Source organism: Pezoporus occidentalis, unplaced genomic scaffold (assembly GCF_034315485.1).
Source record: "Pezoporus occidentalis ecotype Australia unplaced genomic scaffold, CSIRO_AGI_Poc_V1 ctg167, whole genome shotgun sequence".
Classification (NCBI taxonomy): domain Eukaryota; kingdom Metazoa; phylum Chordata; class Aves; order Psittaciformes; family Psittacidae; genus Pezoporus; species Pezoporus occidentalis.
In genome coordinates, this window is record NW_026913499.1 from 1,005,580 (window position 1) to 1,025,758 (window position 20,179).

The 20,179-nt window shown below is 39.8% G+C and overlaps 2 long non-coding RNA genes across 2 annotated transcripts in view; one reads left to right on the forward strand and one right to left on the reverse strand.

The window, feature by feature from the left end:
• The window catches only part of LOC134160966 (uncharacterized), a 33,957-nt gene extending 21,250 nt beyond the window's left edge, over nt 1-12,707 (forward strand). Inside the window, exon 6 of the long non-coding RNA XR_009963760.1 lies at nt 12,631-12,707. This is a non-coding gene — a long non-coding RNA (uncharacterized LOC134160966). The remainder of the gene's footprint in view (nt 1-12,630) is intronic.
• On the reverse strand, nt 12,197-16,583 carry LOC134160967 (uncharacterized). The gene is made up of 3 exons (XR_009963761.1): nt 16,507-16,583; nt 15,264-15,397; nt 12,197-12,679 (listed from the first exon to the last, which is right to left on the reverse strand). It is a non-coding gene; the product is annotated as an uncharacterized LOC134160967 (long non-coding RNA).
• Between the last annotated feature and the right edge of the window lie 3,596 nt (nt 16,584-20,179).

The window sequence follows — 20,179 nt, forward strand, 5'->3', positions numbered from 1 at the left end:
TATGTCATCAGGCTTGACCTTCAGATGCAACACTGCCAGGACGTTTGTTTTCCCACAGCAGTGATTGCTTCAGTCAATTATTATTGCCCATCCTAGAGTGCAAACACATAAGGACTTGATTTACAGTGCAAAATATACATCCTGAATTTACTTCCTCTTTTGTATTTGGACTGTCTCAGCATCTCCAGCTTAAAGAGATGACAGCAAATTACTTCATAGGTAAATATATCTATGTACAGGGGGAAGGATAAATATCAGTCATTCCGGTCATCCCGAGATGAACATTCAGTATAGCTTTGGACATGACAATATAAAAATTTTTGCTCTATGTTTTAAAAATGGTATTTTTTTAATGCTCCTCCTTGAAGGAAAAAAAATCATTAGCAAATGTGTTGGTCTGGCAATCTAACCATTAAATCCAGTTTAACACAGATTTAAGATTCAGTTCTTTAAGCAATGTTTAGGTATTACCAATATACAGAAAGATAGATGAGACAGCCTCATGGTAATACAGCTTTTAACCTTTCCTCTCCTCTACCATGACGGGGGAGAATTACAGTAAATGATGGTTACCTTCTCTGCAGTATGGACAATTGATTTGACCTCACTGCATCTGATGCTCTAATGGACTTCGTGGCTGAATCCCTGGAGATATAAAATATGTCCAAGTGAATTGGGGCAGGTTAAAGAACAGACCTGCTTTTCATGGCTGGCTCAAGCTATAATAGATCTCTTGGTTGTTCTGAGGAGAAGATTAAAAATGATCAATATCCAAATCATTAAAAAGAAAATAAAAAATGTGGTGCCTTCTGCAAGTCTACCTTAGCTATTTTTTGTTTCTGAACTCTGTGGGGGGAATTCTGTGTTGATGACATGAGTTCTTACAACATTTTGCTTCTGTTTGTTTACTCTCTTGTAACATGTTCCCTTTTATATTAAGAATCAGACACTTGGATAGCATGAATCAGCATTGCTTTCCTGAAGTCATGCTTGTTTACATCATAAGGAATCTGGCACTAGGTTTATTTAGTATAGATGAAATAACAATACTATAACATTTCCTGGAGCAGAAAATAAAGTCAAGGACAGATTTCAGAGAATGATGGCAACTATGATAACTGAATGTCCTTACAGCTCTGCTAGCCACAGTGCCTAAGACAAAAATAAAGGTCTAATTTGTGAGGAGAAAACAGAAATATTTTCCTTGGCTGCTCTGAGCCCTTCATTTGGCAAAGCGTAATTCAACATCTTATTTATCCTTGCCTACCCTCTCACAAACATGTCTGTTCTCTTTTCCCACCAGCCTAGTGCACATGAACTTGTAACATCCCATCACTCAGAGACCTTCCTCTGTATAGTAATGGGCCAGGCAACTTGAATGAGATTCTTTGCACACATTTACTTAACATCAGGTAAAATCCAAGCCTTAAAAAGAAAGCTATACAACTGTTCCATAGGTGGTACACCTGCATTAGATAACTCTTTAACTCCTTTGAAATCTAGGGAGCCCAAATCTTTAACCTGCAAAGTCTGACATTGCTTGGATCTGGCATTTACATGTTTAATAGCAGAAATCAAATACAGACTTTGGGATTAGCTTTTAAGATGTAGGAGGAATTGGACTGACCTAACTAAACTCTATTAAATTGAGTGACTGTGAAGAATCTTCTATTAAGAAGAAACAGGTTTTCAAGAGTCAGGATATTTCCAAATAAAATCACGGTTTGCATCTACATGAATAGCATGTAAAGAAATTAATGGAAATGTCCAACAACTTGAAAAAGTTTAAAACTTTTGTATTCAGTTGTTTGTTGAACAATATTAACCTTTTGTCTTTCACACATTGTTTGCTTAAAAGTATGGATGTGTAATAAGGGCCTCTGAAAAGAATGTTTATTAATCTTAATCTCCTCTTACCATATGCAGAAAAGTAAAGGCATTTTACAAACTCTTTGCTCAAGTCTCTAGGATTGTCTACACCCTGTGGCTAGGGCTGAGCTGAATGCTTAGCATCCATGGGTAGAAGAGGGAACAACTGCTGACCCTCCAATCCAGCTATTCTTATATCTGGAAACATTGTCAGGTGTTACAAGCATCAAGCCATCTGAAAGGCCAAAGTTGAGCAGTACATTACTGGAGTAGATGACACCTTATTCTTATTCTTCAACAACTCTAACAACTTCAAGTCCCTCGCTGTCCCTTCATGAACACAGATGTCATTTTGATGGGGGGATGCCAAAATGACAAGAAGGTGACCTATCAGTGAACTCAGGAGCAGGTGAGGCCTGTCAGCTTCTAATTTGAAACTGGTGTCAGTCCTGAGGAATGGCTGGTATAATCACATTTGTAACTGATATCTTATAAACTCTGCAAACATTCACAGTGCGCCTGTTATGAGTAATATGAAATTAACAATTCATGTTTATGACATGAGACACCAACTGAATCAAGTAGGTTTCAGTAACTGGATCAGCTTTGTCCATCTTCAGAGCAGAACATCAAAGCCGAGTGACTGTGTGCTAATGTTACAATAGGCATTGTATTTATTTTTGAAGAAAAACTTTTGTAACCAGGTGTAAAGCGACAACCTAAGAATTCACTTCTAGTTTAAATCATTCCTCTTAAAATTTTTCTCACTCGAGCTTAGCCCTTAAAACTGTGATTTTTAAGTCAGAATTTGGGACCTAACAGATCACATAAATACTGTATCTAAAATTTTCTGAATAACTGAAGGGAAGGCTCTGTGTAAATCTTCTCTCTCAGACACATAAATTACCAGCTGCATGAATACTGCCATTAAGACATGCAGACAAGTGCAAGGGGTGGGGACAGGGCAGGATGCCAGAAAGAGGTGGAGTCATAGAGAAAACAAGACATTTGCTTACAGTAATTTATCCTTAATCTGCCTTCACTGTATCTAAGCAAGAGTGAACACCATGAGCTAGCTTGCCACTAACTCTCACTTCTTTAGGATTAGAGCACTTTTTTGCTGCAAACTAGACTAGGCTTTTCGGTGTTGCTTTAACCTGTATCTTTTTTTAATTAAGAAAAGTCAAAAATGCAATATGTGAAGCTAAGATGCAAATTAAAATCAGGTTCAAGTACAAACTTAGGCTAAGCTGAATTTCTGAAGACAGAAAAACTCTCACCATCTCTTCCACATATATTTCAGCCCAAATTGGCAGGAATCCTGACTGTTCAGTTCCTTTCCTGGTGAAAGTACTGCCAAGCTTGCAACATATATTAGAAAAAAAGTTTCTTTTCACAGAGTTGAAAAGTTAAAGGACCACAGAATGGATTCACTGCAAGCATTACTGTGGAATTTAGTTAGTGGTGCTAGATAAACTCAGGTCCAAAAAACATTTAATTAGCTAATGGAGCTTGCTGAGCACGTTAATACATTTTAACATATACAATCCATTTATGCTACTAGCCCGTCGCTCTGTGGTAGGAAAAATACCACTTATTCCAATCTTCCACAAGAAAGCTATGTCCCAAAGAGTTTCAGTAATGTAACCAAGGCCAGGTATAGCATCGCAGATGCAAGCCAAGCAGACATCCTTTGCACTCCAGCCCAGCACTAACCCACCACATTTAACATTCTGCTTAGCTCAGGTTTCTAGCCATGAACCCCACCTAATTAACAGAAGACAGGTGCAGTTTCAAACAGTCAGTTTTGGAGAATGTCAGCCCTAACCCTAACAGCAAGACCAGCTTGCAAAACTCACATTACCTTTGGATGCATCAGAAGAACATAGGAGCACTTTGTGTTTCAACTACCCGAATATCAAGGGCTCATCCTGAGCAGCTTTAAAACACCCTAGGAAATAGCCCATCATACCTCTGAGAATCAAATGTCCAGCTCTAATCTTAGCAGTCCTTCTTCACCACCTAAAAACTCATCTGTAAGCATCAGCCTTGAATCCTGAGACAAGGGCTACAAACTGTGGACTGCTACTGATGCAGTCACCTCTAGGCATGTAATACAACAGCTCACCTTAAATTTCATTGTACAGCACAACGGTTTGGTGTTTGGATAGCGCACATAAAACCTTGATAAAAATGACACCCATTCTGTGCTTTTGTAGAACCCAGTGAAATATGCTTTAGTTTTCCTCCTACTTACAAGGTTATAATTCAACATATGGTTTAAATAGTGAGCCTACCTCTGTGGAACAAAGGCCAGCACAACAGCAGTAGGTCCTGTTGTTTCAAGTCAACACAGAAGCATGGCTGCTGGGCAATGTGCACTGTCTCACTAAGGTCGCAGTGAGTTAGGCAGGGCATAACTTCAGAATCAAAAGAGCGCCTGGAGCTGGGTTTCTGGAGGCAGGATCCTTATGAAGTTCTAGTCTTGTGTTGCGCTTTCCTGTCAACAGATAAATCAGTTGCATTTTTGATTATCAGCTACAAATGTGCATTACCTTTTCCTTTTGATTTCCTAGTAAATCAAGTTAAGGTGTGCATACACCCTTCTACAGTGTTCATTAGCATAGCGTTAAGCTCTGGCACAAGCCTACAACAGCGTAACTTAAATTTATTGCTAAAGGCTGGTCTTAGCTTCCCCTGTGATGCGCACTGAGCCACCCACAGAGTCCAGCAGATGGACTACTGCAAGTAGGAGCCCCGGAGACGTCCCTACCCCTGGTGCTCCTTTGTTTTGTTTGGTTTTTGTGTTTTGTTGTTTGGTCGGGTTTTTTTAACCAGAAAGAATTTCTGTAGATAAATTTCTGAAGGTTTTTCACAGTGACCAAAAAAACAAGGGGGGGGGGGGGGGGGCAGAGGGAGGGAGGAACCAGGGGGGAATGTGTGGAAAAAAGCTAGAATCCCTTCTCAAAAGCAGAAAGTAGAAGAATGGAATAAAAACTTTTCTTAAGCTATTCAGAGTAGACCGTGATTTTGAGACTATTTCCCATATGCAGAAAGGAGTAATAGCACATCTGTTTTCCTGACATAGCTGATGGTATTTTGAGCACTCTGGTCCTGCACTTCCCCTTGACCTCGCATCACCACTTTCTGTTAATACAATTACTTTTGGGGCGTCCTCAGTTCCCACCAGCCCTAGTTTTGAAGTTAAACAAAATTAGTGGAGGGCAATCGTGGAGCATTTACAAGCAGAAGAGATGTAGGAAAGAAAATGAGAGTATAAATAGATGGCCCAATTTTTTTATTCTATTCATCTCCATTACATTGGAGTCAGTACAAACAAGGAAATCTGCATCACACAAAAAAAGAGTTGGGGCATTTGAGTTTGCCTCCCGTGCACAAGTCTTTCCCTGATCACCCTGAATCAAGGGTCTAAGTGTGACAGGTCCCTGTCTCACCAGATGCTGTACCTGCTGGCTGATGGGCACTTTCTCCTTGACTTACTGAATTTTAAATTAACTCTATGATGCAAATTGGCACTAGTGGGATATACTGAGACCAGGGATACTAGTCCTTGCCCTGCTTGATTGCCTCTTAGGCTCACTGACTACTATGCCACAACTCACTGTGCTTTGCTGACTACAGGGCTCCCACATGCAATTGTCCTAATCACTGAAGAATTCCTTTTTTTTCCCTATATGTATTTTTCTCTATATATTTTCCTCAAAATCAATCCATTTACAAGGTAAGTTTTTGTGACTCAGGGTTTTCTTTATAACAAAAATAAATTTAAAAAAGCATGTTTCAGTCAAAAACCTGTAATCAAGTTGAGCTGAAATGGCACAGTTTCCCCTGCCCTCAGCTGTGTGGCAATGGGTGCGCAGCCCCAGAGAAAGCTTCAACACCGATGCAGTGACCCAGTGAAAATCCTGGAAGCAAGAAGACAGCATTAAAGGCATCCATTAAGTAGTGTTTACATATACTGCTGAGATGAATTACAAAACTCCCCAGAAGCATTTGCAATAAGATGCCTTAAGAAAGCCATCTGGGAATTGTACCTCAGACACAAGATATTATGCCAGTAACAAAATTAGTGGCTGTATCTTACCCCCTGGAGCCCATCTTCTCTTCTTAAATCCCCAGGAACCAGAGCTGCAGAGGTAGAGGAGGATGCCCGTGGTGCACAGCCTTTCCCATTTCCTTTCATTGGAAGTACAAGCCTGCAGAATGACGACATGGATTTATCCAAAGGAGACAGTGTGGAAGCAGACCTGGACGCCTGTGACAGGGCTGGAGGCATCTCACTGTAATTAATGAGTAGTGAAACAAGTAGTTATTTATATTGCACATGTCTAACGAATAGGAATCAGTAATATCTCTGATTCTTGGGCAGCTATTTATGCTGCTTATCTGATATTTTTAAGGAAACTTCTGTGACTATTTTCTAGTTCAAAGAGGGGTGCGTGGGTAACACAAGAACTGACTCCTGCTTTTGACTAAACAGTAGGAAACTGGTTTCCAAGTTTGGAAGTGTCTGGATGCATTTTTTCCATATTTTTTCTTTGAGTTTTCCTGACTTCAGTCAGGAGGTGAAATGCCAGAAATACCCAGAGACACCCCAGCTAACCAGACAGGTCCCCCACGGGCATTGCAGCCCGACGGGTGTTTTTACAAGCCACCCCTGAACTCTGAACCTTCAAATCATTTACAGATCTCTTCCACTTGGAAGCAAAACCACATCCCTGCATGACTTTTCAAAGCAGGAGCGTGGTGGAGAGCCGGGATCAGCAGACTCCTGTGCTTAGTCCAGCTGTTTTGCAAACACAGCTGGAGTGGCTGCAGAGGCTGCTGCAGTCTCAGCTGCATTCGGGAGCTGGGAACAGAGGAGTTGTCTTGTAATCACTGCATCAGATCCTGCTTGTGCTGGATGCTGTTAATGTTTGTGGGAGTAAGCGCAAGCTGGGCACTCTTTAGCTCTGTAATTACCCAAAGTAAGTCTCCACCTCTGCTCAGGCTGGAGCCTGACTGCAGCTCAAGTAGGCAAAGACAACTGGGAGACCCTAAATTTCCAATTACAAGCACTGCAGATCTGGTCTGACAGTATTTTTTTGTAAGAAACTGAAGCATCTGTCCCTGGCGATAAGATAGGGTTTATTATGAAATATAACAGATGTACTGTACATGACTGTTCTTTACAGTGCAATTTACAGGGTGGCTCTGGTAATGCTGTCATTGACAGGGTGCCCTTTACAACAGGACTTGTATCACAGCAAAATTTTCATGATACTAAGTGAGTGGAAAAAAAAGATGTTTTCATGGGTGAAAATCCCTGTTAGGTAACTATTATTGAAGTGTGCACAAGATTGCATGTCAAAACAATTTTATTGTTAGCTAGTGGGAATTACACTGACTGACAGCAGCACTTTAACTGAGACACAGTGTAGTTTACTTGTTATTTTACTTTTCTATAGATCAGCTCTATATATTTCAGGAAACTATAGTCTTGAAGTTATAGAGCTTGTCCTTAGAAATGCATACTCTCTCCCTCTGCCAGTATCTTTAGCAGGCTGATACAAGACAGGTGAGTGATAAGGTATTAAAAGATAATGCTTTTAATTTTGTCTTTCTGTGTGACAGAGTATCAAGGCCTTAATAACATAAACAATGTGACTGAGGAAATGCAGGTAAAATGAAAATGAGCAACAGTTGAGCAACAGTTTTGGATAGTTTTTGTTTACTTGTTTTTTACCTTGGGGCCCAATCCTGTTCCTCGAATTGTGCAGTTAATCAAGATATCCCAGACAGAGGACTTGATTGGGCATTCCGGATGGAAAAAAAAAAACAACAGAGTTTTACATCAAATACAGATATTAAAGGGAAAACCAGCTGATGGAAAAGAGGTGACAGAGAGCAGTGGGCTTTTCCAGTTAAAAAGTCACTCTTAAAAGCCACCTGGCCTCACCTGTACGCATCACAGATGCTGTATTCACAACTGTGCTCCCTCATCTGTGCAGGAGCAAACACACAGCCCAGGTACGGGTCCCAGCGCCCGGCAGGTCAGCCCGACTCGACCCGGCCCCGCTGCTCCTCGCAGGCGGCCGCTAGGTGGCGGCGCGGCGCTGTCATGGCAGCACCCCCCGGGCCCTCCCGCGCCAGCAGCGCCCGTGCCGGCGTCGAGACCGGAGCCAGGAGGAGTTGTAGTCCGCTTCCACCAAACCTCCCCCTTCTCCCCCCTGCTATGAAGTCCCATAGCCTCCGAAACTCGCGCAATGAACAGTAACAGACCTGCTCCTTGGTTCCCTTGGTCTACCAGCAAAGGGAAACCCTTCCCTCAGAACTTGCTATTTATTATCTTCAGTTGAAAACATTACCTGCTATCACACAATCACCCTGAAAAAAATCAGAAAATCTTTTGACTTGAGCCTTTGCCACCCATGTGTATGGCTACTTACCAAAAGGTCGTCTTCTTATCACCACATCCAGAAGCAGGAGCCTGCAAAATCCGCTGCGTCGGCCGTGCTGACATCTCCGTCCACATTTAGGAATTCCACATTCATTGTATCTCTGTGCTTTATTTTAATCCTGAGAAAGTACTTCAATAATTTTGCAGCCTGCTTCAGCATAAGGACCACAACTGTACAATAGCATATCTGACAGCTACAGAAACACGTAGGGCAGGATTGCCCTAATGAGATGGATGTGTTTGTCAGCTTGTCAGTGTACACAGTGTTTATCAAGGAAGTGATGTTAACTTCGCTGCCGACATTGCATTCAGGTTTCTGACTTCCTGTCCGTTCACACTACTAAACTAAGTAGCTGACTTCAGTGCCTGTCAGAGGCACTGAGGTGGCTAAGCTCAAGTCGTGTTTCTGCAGCAGTCTGCGCTGCCGGGATTCCCAGTTTCAGAACAAAAGCATGCTTTTTACTCTATCTCCCACATCCAGCACATTTTTCATGTTCTCAATTAGAGCTCAGTTGCCATAGAAAGAATAAACTATAACAACAACCTAATGTTGGACCTAAATGGGTCAGAATGACTTAAGAGTAACTTAACAGAGGTCACAGGCTTCTACCTTTGCCTCTGGCACCACAAAAACACCTCACCACTGCTCAGCATCAAGATGCACTGGAAATGATAACAGTTTAGGATCACAGTTAACCATGGATTCACAGTATCACAGCAATTAACAGCGTTACAAAATGCTAGCAGAGAACATATAAAGGAAAGGGAAAAGGAAAAGGAAGGAAGAAGAAACAAGAAATTATTTGAGAGGTTCTAGTCTTCATTTTTTGAGCCTTGACACACTTTAGTGTGCACAAGTGCACGCATGCACGTGTTACCCCACCACATGACTGTAGTACCTGCTACTGGATAACAAACAAGAAAAGGAAATGTGGAAGGAGATGGTGAAAAGGAAAGTGGGTAGAATAAGGAAGCCTGTTATTTTTTATTTGTCTTTTAAGACTGATGGTTTTACATAAACTCACACAGCTTCCACGTGGAAGACTGATTATTTTGAAAATGAATGCAAAGATTCACTCCTGGGCAGAGATATTTCAAAGCAGTAAAAGAGTGCCTCTTTAAAATGTCTTTGAACAGTAGAACTCTTAATGATAGCAGCATGAATAAGGCAGTGCTAATGAATTCAGTCCTTGCTAAAATACTGCTGGTAAAATACTGCGGTGTTTTTGAAGTAAAAATTTCAAACTGTTTTGGTTTGTTTGCTTAGAGTTCCATCTCTCTTTTTCACTTTCTTTTAATCCAATGGGATTTTGGTTCTGCCTGTCATTTTTGAAGTAGACTGGAAAAGAGGGGAAAGCCCCATGGGGAATAAATTTAACAACCAAATGCTGTCCCTGAGAAACCAGAGTGGATCCTCTGTGCTGGGGGGCACCAGCACAAAACAGGAGCTGTACACAACTCTCAGGCTGTGTTGCCCAGGTCCCATTTGGGTTTCAAAACCCATTGGCAACATTTTAGAGATTTCAAAGTGTGTCCATAAACATCATGAGGAGCTCTGGGTGGTAGAAGCCTTTAGCTGTCTCTTATTTCATTTGGGTGCCTAAGGAAGAGCTAACACCTAGTACAAATCTTGCACCAGTACCCAGCTGTCAAGTTCTGGTTTACCTCCTAAGCTCTGTTCAGGTTTTTCCCTTAGAAAAAAAAAAAAACAAAAGCCCATACTTTGAGTACTGTTAATACACATGAAGTTTTAGTTTGAACTGAATTCAGTTTATAAGGATCTGTTCAACATTTTTTTGGCTCTGCCTGATTTGCTGGGATACCTTATTTTATGTTGAGAGGAAGTTTGGGGTTCTTTTTTGGTTGATTGTGATTTCTTTGGTAAAAAAGGTTGTGGCTGGGACCCACTATCCAGGAGTGCAAAGGTCACCATGCTTACTCCCATGGGCAAACCCTAGAGAAGTAGGCCTCTCAGTCAGAAATCTGTTATCTCTGCATCCAGCATATTGTTTCCTTATCAGGAGATACCAGTTTTGGAAGAACTTGATTTCAGAGTATGACCACAGACCACTTGGGTTTGACCTTCAAATGCCTTAGATAGACACAAGCCTTGAAAATGACTCGTGCCCTGCAAACTTTTGTGGAGAAAAAACTAGAAGTGGCCATATGCTTGACACTGCTGCTGAGTCAATGAATTGCAGTGCTCTAAATCAGCTGAAGCTTTAGTTAACCATAAATAAGCTTTTTTTTTAATCTGGGAAAAGAGAATAGTAGTATCAAAGCTGACAGACTATGATTTTATATGTTAAATATATGCATGCCCTTATATGACATGAAAGGAAGGAGTCTAGAGAGGAAGAACAGTTTTGTATTCCAGTGTCTGCCAGCTGGCAAGAGCAAGGAGCCAAGTAAATATACCTAGAGACAAACCTATGGCTACTGCTGTTTTGCTCAGAATCTCAGCAGTACAGTGGGCCCAGTGCCATGCAGACATCCCAATGTACGCAAAGAGGTTGCCAGGAACCTGGCAGAGGAAACAGCTCTGAGAGGTTTCCTTAGAGCAGCTAGAAAGCTCATCCAGCTCTCAGCAGCAGCATTTTCAACATCAGCAACAATAAATGTCTAGGTATTTGAAGGCTGGATTCAGATTGGAAATTAATATTTACTTGTATCAATTAGGAATAGACAAATGCTCTATGATCATTACCCTAACAAAACCATAACTCTATCTGTGGATTTGAAAACCTGTGCTTGAATAGAGCTGTCACAACATCTGTAAGCATATTTAAGTTCCTCTAACTCCCACTGATTTCAGCACAAGCACCAAAATTGAAGTTAAATATATAAATACTTGTCTCTGTTGTATTAGGTTACAGACAATTTTGTCTCCTGTTAAGATTATTGCTACTGTGACATGAAACTGTATGTCATGAAGCTGTATGACAAAGTAAATGAACATAAGAAGAAAGTCAAAATGTCCATGAAAAGTATGGTCACATACCTGCTCTATCTGCCTGGCTTTTCTTTCTTTCCTTATTGTGCTTCTTCCAATTACCTGTTTCAGTCCCATCTTGATGAGGAAAACCTCATTTTCTTCAAATTGATGCCAGCTAATTTAATTTTCAGAAAGAAATTGAACATTGTAAGACCTAAATAATTCTTGTAGCTTTTCTGATTTGAGTTCCAGACAGTAGTAAAAGGGAAATGTTTAACAGTACTTAATAAACTGTCTTAGTAGTAGGAACATGAATTTGAGATGGTGAACTTATGTAAAGCCTACAACTTCATGATCATGAGTATTTACACAGCTAACTAATCTGTGCCTGACTGGCTAATTCAAGTACAGAAACAGGTTACCCAGCTGCTGCGGTCAGTTCACTTAGGGTTTAACTTGTGAACTTGGAATACTTGCCACAACACTTCTGTAATCACTTTAGCAGTAACTTATTGGACAAACTGTTCATGAGATAGCCTGAAGCCATAAAAGAATCTTCAATCCTTTAATGAAAAAGAACTTGCTTTCTTTTCTTTTTTGTAAGAGCTAAGTGCTTAATACAAGTTCTTGGCTATGACACCCTGCCTTCTAACCAACAGGCTGAGGCAGTGCCATGAGGCAGCCCCATATAACCCTATACACACAGGTCTGCCACTCACCCACTGACTCCATGCTCTTGCTGCTACTCCATCAATGTGGTAGTTATCCCAGCCTTACTCACATATTAGGCAAATTCATCTTGGGAATCGTTTCTACACTTGCATTCATATCAAAGCATGTCACACTACAGCACTTCTGCTCAAGTCTTGCATATTCCTATTTGCCCACAACAACTAAATACGATCTTACCGGTATTCAAAAAAGACACACACCCCAAGAAAAAAAAAAAAATTAAAAACAGAAAACCAAAAACTAGACTTCTGTTTCACCTTCATTGGAAAAACTGATCTTATGACCAGGCAAGTATTCCTGATCATATTGCAAAGTTTCAATATAGCATATATGGGTCTTAGAATTCTAGTCACAGGGTCTATCAGTGATTTAGCATTTAAGCAGAAAATGACATCTGTCAGTCATATCTATTATAAGTTTACACATCCATATTTCCCTCAGCTATCTATATGAAGTGGATCAATACTGTACTAACAGCTCCACATTGTCTCCAGGTATTTTTAGTCTCTTTCCTCTCACCCTGCTCCTCTATCAAGCAATAAGTTTAAGTCAGACTCATCACAGTGGCCCAGCAATCTTAATTTATAGGCAGAAAATCTGAATCTTTCCACTGTTGATCTTATTGTTTTTACAGACTATTGATTGCGAGCCATCAGGTTTCAGCAGTTCAAAGGGATCAACCTCTGGAAAAGAAAGGCAGAAGGAATAAACCCATACACATGTCCAGAGAAGGGCCACGAGGATGATCAGGGGACTGATCAGGACCTCCCGTATGAAGACAGGCTGAGAAAGTTGGGGCTGTTCAGCCTGGAGAAGAGAAGGCTGCGTGGAGACCTCATAGCAGCCTTCCAGTATCTGAAGGGGGCCTATAGGGATGCTGGGGAGGGACTCTTCATTAGGGACTGGAGTGACAGGGTTAAAACTTAAACAGGGGTAACGGGTTAAAACTTAAACAGGGGAAGTTTAGATTGGATATAAGGAGGAAGTTCTTTCCTGTTAGGCTGGTGAGGCACTGGAATGGGTTGCCCAAGGAGGCTGTGAATGCTCCATCCCTGGCAGTGTTCAAGACCAGGTTGGACGAGGCCTTGGGTGATATGGTTTAGTGTGAGGCATCCCTGCCCATGTCAAGGGGGTTGGAACTTGATGATCTTGAGGTCCTTTCCAACCCTAACTTTCTATGAGGGAGCAATTGCAACTGAACTGACAAATTATATTAAGCTGATTTTGCGTACTGTAGATAAATAGTAATAAAAAGAGGTCCTCGGACCTCTTCTATGCAGCATTGAAACGTAGCTAGCCAGAGGTCTGCAGCACACCAGTGGCCCACATGGCCTTGCAGAGAAGGGCACGCTGGTGAGGACCACAGCAAGGGCTGCATGAGACAGGCATTCCCCTAAAGGGGTTCCAAATGGAGCAGAAGTTCCATGGTCCTCCCCATGAGCCTATGCTCACCTTATGCTTCAGTCTAGACAGAGCAAGAGGCACCACCTAAACCAGAGCCAGAGTGGAATGCGTAAGGGAGTTAGTAACAAGCCCACCAGCCCTGTTGAGGCTTCGCCAGCAAGGGAGAATAGTGACAGCAGACAGAAGTGCCCAAGTGAGGTCTGGGGGTTCCTGAGCAGCTTGCCACTGCTATTTGACTGCTGAAGGGCAGTGGAGATAGGAAGGGTAATGGGAACAGCTAGAACAAAGAACCTGGTTTTCACTGGCTTGGCTTCCTTTTGGTGTTGGTATACTTACAGCATGAAATCAAACTCCAGATTCTTCTACCTTTCATTCAAATGGAGATGGTATTTCCCTAGAAAATGGTTTAATTTGCCCTAGAAATGTTTTCATTTTAACATACGAGTCAGACAGTTAAATTTTTTAAGTTACATATAAACATAATTTTTAAGTTACCTTATAACTTAGACTAGAGTTTGGAACTGTGGGAGGATTTAACAACTGTTTTTCTTCCACTATTCTTAATATTTGGTGATATTGCATGCACTAATAAGGTATCAGTACTTCAACATGGCACTAGAGTTCAGGGTGCCCATTTGATATTAGATTCATGAGGCCTTTAGGACAGAAATTCAGCTGCAACTTTCAAGTGCAATTTTTGATAAACTATTTGCAAATGAGATGTACTGCAAATGTTTGCTCATTTAATTAGAACATAAAAGATTTTTCTCTGACTGGAGCTTGCTTCTGACCCTTCTTGCCTGTGTGTGGTTTGTATTGTTCTTGGCTAATGAGATATAGGATACGTACTAAACATTTACACATTAAAGGCATCCTTCATTCAGCATGAAGGTGTTGATACATCAAGGATACCTCAAACATGCTGAGATTCCAACAACTTGTCAGACAAATTAGCACCTTGCCAATTGGGGTTAAAATTGAGTTTCACATTTCTCCCTGGTGGGAAGAAAAAAAAAAAATTAAAAATCACTGTAGTTTAATGCTTTCTCTGTAAGTATGAACACAAAAGGCTTTACCACATCTGTAGTGTAAATTATAGCCCTCACTGACTATCTGATTTTTAATTCATTGGTTTTAAATGATCCCAGGCAGTTCAGAGCAAATCCATCATGTCATTCCTCTCTTGGGGCAGACATCTCCCCTCTTTTGAGTTTAATTAAACAATTTCTTTCAGAATTATTTAGAATATACACCTGTATGTTAAAATGGATGAAAATAAAATCTCAAATCTGTATGTTCCACTCGCATTTAACTACCAGAGTTTTTTAACCCTAAGTCTAAGGACTACGTGGAATTAAGGGACTGTATGGCAATGAAATGATAAAGGTTAAATTTTAATTCTTTTTTTTTTTTCTTCAGCTGAGTAGGGCTGAAAATTTGTGCTCAGTGCTTCAGATTACTGGGGCTGTGCATGGGACATTCAGAGCACCAGAAAGTCTTACTGTAAAATAATCCAGCCTAATCAAGTATCCCAGTCAAGTAACTGGTCTGGGAGTAAGGTTAAAATAGCCACTACAGCAGGAACCAATGACTATCCTGTACCTCTAAATCGCAAATTACATATGTACTGGAGAGACCATGACACAAATTGCTGCCTACATAAAATTTGGGGACAAGGGGTTACTGTCAAAAAACTCAGAGGCAGGAATTGTTTGTGCATCAAAAGGGCTTTCTTGAACTTATATACCTTACCACGATCCCATCACAAGCACACCCTTTCAAGATTGTGAGACCAGCAAATCAAATCAAACTATAATCAAAATAAGAGAGGGCCTAAGGTTTCTATAGAGATCAGGTTTGTACCTGTAAGTCGTTCCTTAGTTTTCCCTTGCAACTTCATTCTCAGTAATCTCAAAATCAGCAGATCTTTTTCAAATACAGGACATTTGTGAGGGGTCTTCCTGGCTGAGGTTGGTTGAAGCTCCTTTCAGAACAAACTGTCACCATGCAAATTTTTTCATTAACCCTTCTTCATTTATCATTAGACTCTAATATTGAAATAAAATATACATCTCTCTCTGTTCTACACCTGGACATCTGCTCACTGTGACTGTTATGCTATGGCCGCAATTCCCCTTAATTAGGACAGGACACCTTAACCTGTGTCCTCTGTGCAATCATCTTTGTTCAAAGATTCAAAGATAATTACAAATAGCTGCCTGGGAAAAACAACCAGAACTAGGTATTTAATTCTGAGGATGCCAATTCCTTTTCTGCATATACGTTTTTCAGCTTTCTCAATAAAATACAATAAAGTGAGTAGGGCTGTTAGTGCCCAACATCCATAACTAGGCAGACAAGGGCTGCTGAAGCAGGTATATGCAATTTAATGCTGACTGTATGGGCATTGCAAAGGCATGTCAAACTGATAAACTAGATGCTTATACGACTTCATACAGAAACTGTGAGAAGAAGGAAGATTTCCGGTTTTCTTAGCACACGCTTTTATGGAACATCAGAGCAGCACTCCAGCTCGGTATTAAATATATTTAAATATTCACACAGGTTTTTGCCTTGAAGGGAAACAGATCCTAAAGAAAAAGACACAGAATGTTTAAATTCTTAAAAGAGAAATTTTGGTCCCCATATATGACATGATTTATAAATATGTAGTTAAAAGGAACTGATTCACTAACAGGATCATAAATTTGTAGGTAAGTGCTGGTATTTGACTAAAACAATAATGGCAAGCACTAATTGCATGTGGTCTGTTGCATGGCTACTGGAATCAAGTAGTGAAGAAGATCACAGTGCCTTATTAGTTAGGACCACCTAGAGTGATGGAAAGCTTGAATGATCAAAGAGAAAACAGTTTTATGCTGCAAATATTGATATACTCTTGAGCTTTTGAGCACCTTTTAAGATCCAGTATGAACACTTGACATACCAAATACTGAACAGGGAAATGAATGTAGTATCAGGCTACAGAAATTTTGCTTTCATCAAAGATAAGCGAATAATATTTCGTGTTATATTCCTATTCTTTATTGTATCACAAAATAATACTTTTCTTATCACCAGAGCTCAACAACTTACTTTTGCCTACCTTAATCAAGAATAAATTCACCTTTCTTCCCAATAGCAAAGCATGAAACATCCTATCCTATTTTCTCTGCATATCCATATTGAACACTGGGTAGATGGGGTGAAAAAAAAAATCAGGATATAATCTCTTCATAGAAATCCAAAGTAATATGGAGTTGATTATTTACTTTTCCTAACTTGGTTACCCAGTCCCATGGAACTGAGTCTGTGTCTGAATAGCTGAAAAGTTTAAAAGAGAAAGATATATGGTGTCTCTGCAGTATTGTTACTCATGCCTGTACTTATACAAGGCACAGTCTTAAAACACTTCTGCGAACAAAACCCTGTTCCTGAATGTCTGCAAATACAGACAAAAACTGACATGGTTGAAACTAGCTCTGCCTTGGAACTGAACCATAATTGAAGAGTGAGGATTGTCTTGCAGAATTCAAGTGTCCTTAAGTTCTATAATTTTCAATTTATTCACATATATTCAACATATATGAAGTTACTTTTTTGTTGCTGTTGAATCTCAAACTTGCAGACCATTCAGTAAGTCATGGATTTTAATTCTGTAATTCATCAAATCAAATATGATTTATAGATATAAAAAAGCCTTTTGATTCAAGTAAGAGGTGCTGGAAATAAATTTGTGTTAAGAAACCTGAACATTAATTTTAAATTCTACCTTTAAAGAAGTATCTTAAATTGTGGCTGAATAAGAGTAGTGATTTCCTCTGGGAGAGGTTTCATTTAACATAACTGAGGGACATAAGCAGGAGACAGATATAGTTAAATAATAAATAATACCCTGATTCTTCCAGCGTGGGAGTTTTACCCTCCACACACACTGATTTAACATTTGTCTTTGAAAGATCTTTACAACTCTTGGCTTGACAGCCTCTAAATTCTCCAAAATCACTAGAATTTTAAGGAGTCAATTACCTTGTTATAACAGGTCTAATATTTATATTTAATATATTTATGTTTATATTTACACTACACATTTAATATATATTAATATATGTAAATAAATGTAAATTATATAAATGTGTAAATATACATTATATAAAAATACATATAGAAATTATATAAACATGCAATATAGCGTTTCCTCATTAAATAAGCAACACACACTAGCAAAAATAATACTTTGCAGCCTGAAATGGATCAAATAGATCTCAAAATAAAATGGACAACTGCCTAATGAGAAAAGTTGCCACTGCCTCCCTGCCAGTATCTGAAATCCACTTTCGCACTCCTAAAACATCAAGATGTCTTTGTTGCAACAGCTTGACAGAAGCCTTAGAGAAGAATAAACCAGTATATATGATCATATGCTCCACTGCAAAGTCAGCATAGCTTCACAGAGAGCTCAAGCTTGGTATTCAGAAGCTCCAATATCATTTGAGTTTGCTTTTTTAGACCATTTAATCTCTAATGCTGTGTAAAAATACTACCAAATCACAAATGAGCCTAACACTTAAATTCTGCCTTTCTGAAGGCACAATGACAACTCTGGTTTAGAGTTCAGCAAGATATTTGTGTCCAGATTTGGGGAATTACTTTAACATTTTTGGAAGAAATTAGAGGCTGGGGCTGTTGACTTTGAAACATCCCCGTGTTTAAGGTTCAGATCTCATTAGTTTTGGCTAGGAATACTCTTTAATTACTAAAAGAGTTTCCTCAAGTTGCACTTTAGAAATTCATCTTTTTTGCAAGCTGTAAAGTATTCATAAAAAGCTAAAAACTGTGGGAAAATTAGCATTGATGGATGTTTTCTTACCCTCCATCAGGAAATTATGTACTTGAAACTCATTACAGATCTTCATAGAAACTCTGCTGAATGTGCCTTGGGCTTTGTGCTGATCAGCACACAGAGTTTACTGCATAATTCATCTCTCTTGTGTCACATTTAATGTATAACATATATTTCCTGTTAATTATGAAAACAAAAATGCATCCTTTCTTTTAGAAACATAATCATGAAATTACTACAGAAATTAAGAAACATGCAGTTGTATTTTATCCATTTTACACAAAACTTTCCTTTTAAGTCAGTATTAGCTTCTGCACAGAAATAAGAGGAAGGCATTGCATTGAGAAGTCACCAAACACGCTTTGATTCTCCTTCATAAGCTAGACACAGCCTCTTCCCTAGGGTCACACAAGGAGAGGTGCACGGGATCCCTGTTATTCCACTGGTTGTCAAGGCCATTCTTCTCACAGAACCCATGGGTTAGCATGTGGTCCCCGTAATTTTCTTCCCAAGAGAGGCTTAGATATTTTCATGTCTATTTTCATGGATATCAATGAAACATTAGGCACCCCGTATCTCATTTTCCTTATTCAAGGTTGAAGATTATTCAGTAATATTCTACTTCACTTCACTCATCTATCTACATGAGTCCGTTCAGCTTCCCTTACCAAAAGAATGAAAAAACAAAAATCCCATCTCAGCATCATACCCACAGCAATACATCTTATGAAATTATATTGTCTGCCACCCTGAAAGGGTAGGAGAGGGTAAGAGTAAAGTGATGGATCATGAGAAGAAAACTAGCAACACCATAAATCAGAAAATATACTGTTCTTATTTGGAATAAGAAAGGGGAGGGGGGATTGGAACACAATAGTACATTTGGCCCACGTATTTTCATTGATACACTGATTATTTCCTTTCAGAGGAACGATCCTGTGCTGGGATTATTTGCACTGTGGCTCATGAGGCAACTGGGTTAATATAGTTGATATAGCTTTCATAGCTCCCACTAGCATCACATCATTATAGTTTTTTTACAGGGCTTTACTAACTATCAAATCAAAGTTGATAATCCAACAGATGTCATAGACCTATTCTAACCATAAATTTGTATTGCCAGATTAGAATACACTCAAATATTACAGTGTGCAGTTCCCTGAAGAAATACTCTATATTTTGTGATCATAGGCATGTACATCACTTTCAGATATGCAACCACATGTAGCTTGAAGCCTACCTCAGATGCTATGACTCTACTGGCTGCAAGACACGGGAGCCACAGGGTAATCTGAATGAGAGGAAGCAAGACAGCTGCCCTTGAATCCAGACCAATCCTGTTCATCGTGAAGGTTTGATGAGGCCCTTGGAGACTGTAATCTCTCAATAGAGCCAATTTTATCTAGAGAAACAAGCGAGTCTTGATAAAAAGACAGTATCAGCAGTGGTGTCCAGGAACCAGGATCAATTTCCATTTCCCCAGCTGTGGAAGGACCAGCAGCAGAACCCCACCAGAATGACTCTGCAAGCTGACAGCACAGCTTTGGTAGGTTCTCCAGGAGGTTTCAGCTTCACTGCTCCTCGTACAGATGTGAAAAAGAAATTTAACTGCCAGAGCTGATGGTTACAGGGATCTGGCTGTGAAAAACAAGAGAAAAAGGGCCTGGGGGAAGATTTCATTCTGATACAGCTGATCTCTGTAAGAAACAAAAGAAGCCTTGGCAGAAAGACTTTGGGTCTTTTTAACCTTCTCTCAGGGAGGCATTTAAAATCTGCATTAGCAAACAATACACTGGCCACTAGTTATTGTAGCATCTGAATTCCTTCTGTCATACTTAAGCATCAGCTTCTAGAGTCACATGGCTGTGTAAAATCATCCAGTGCTCATTTAAAAAAAAAAATATTAAAAAACCTCTATTCATGATTATGGGGAAAA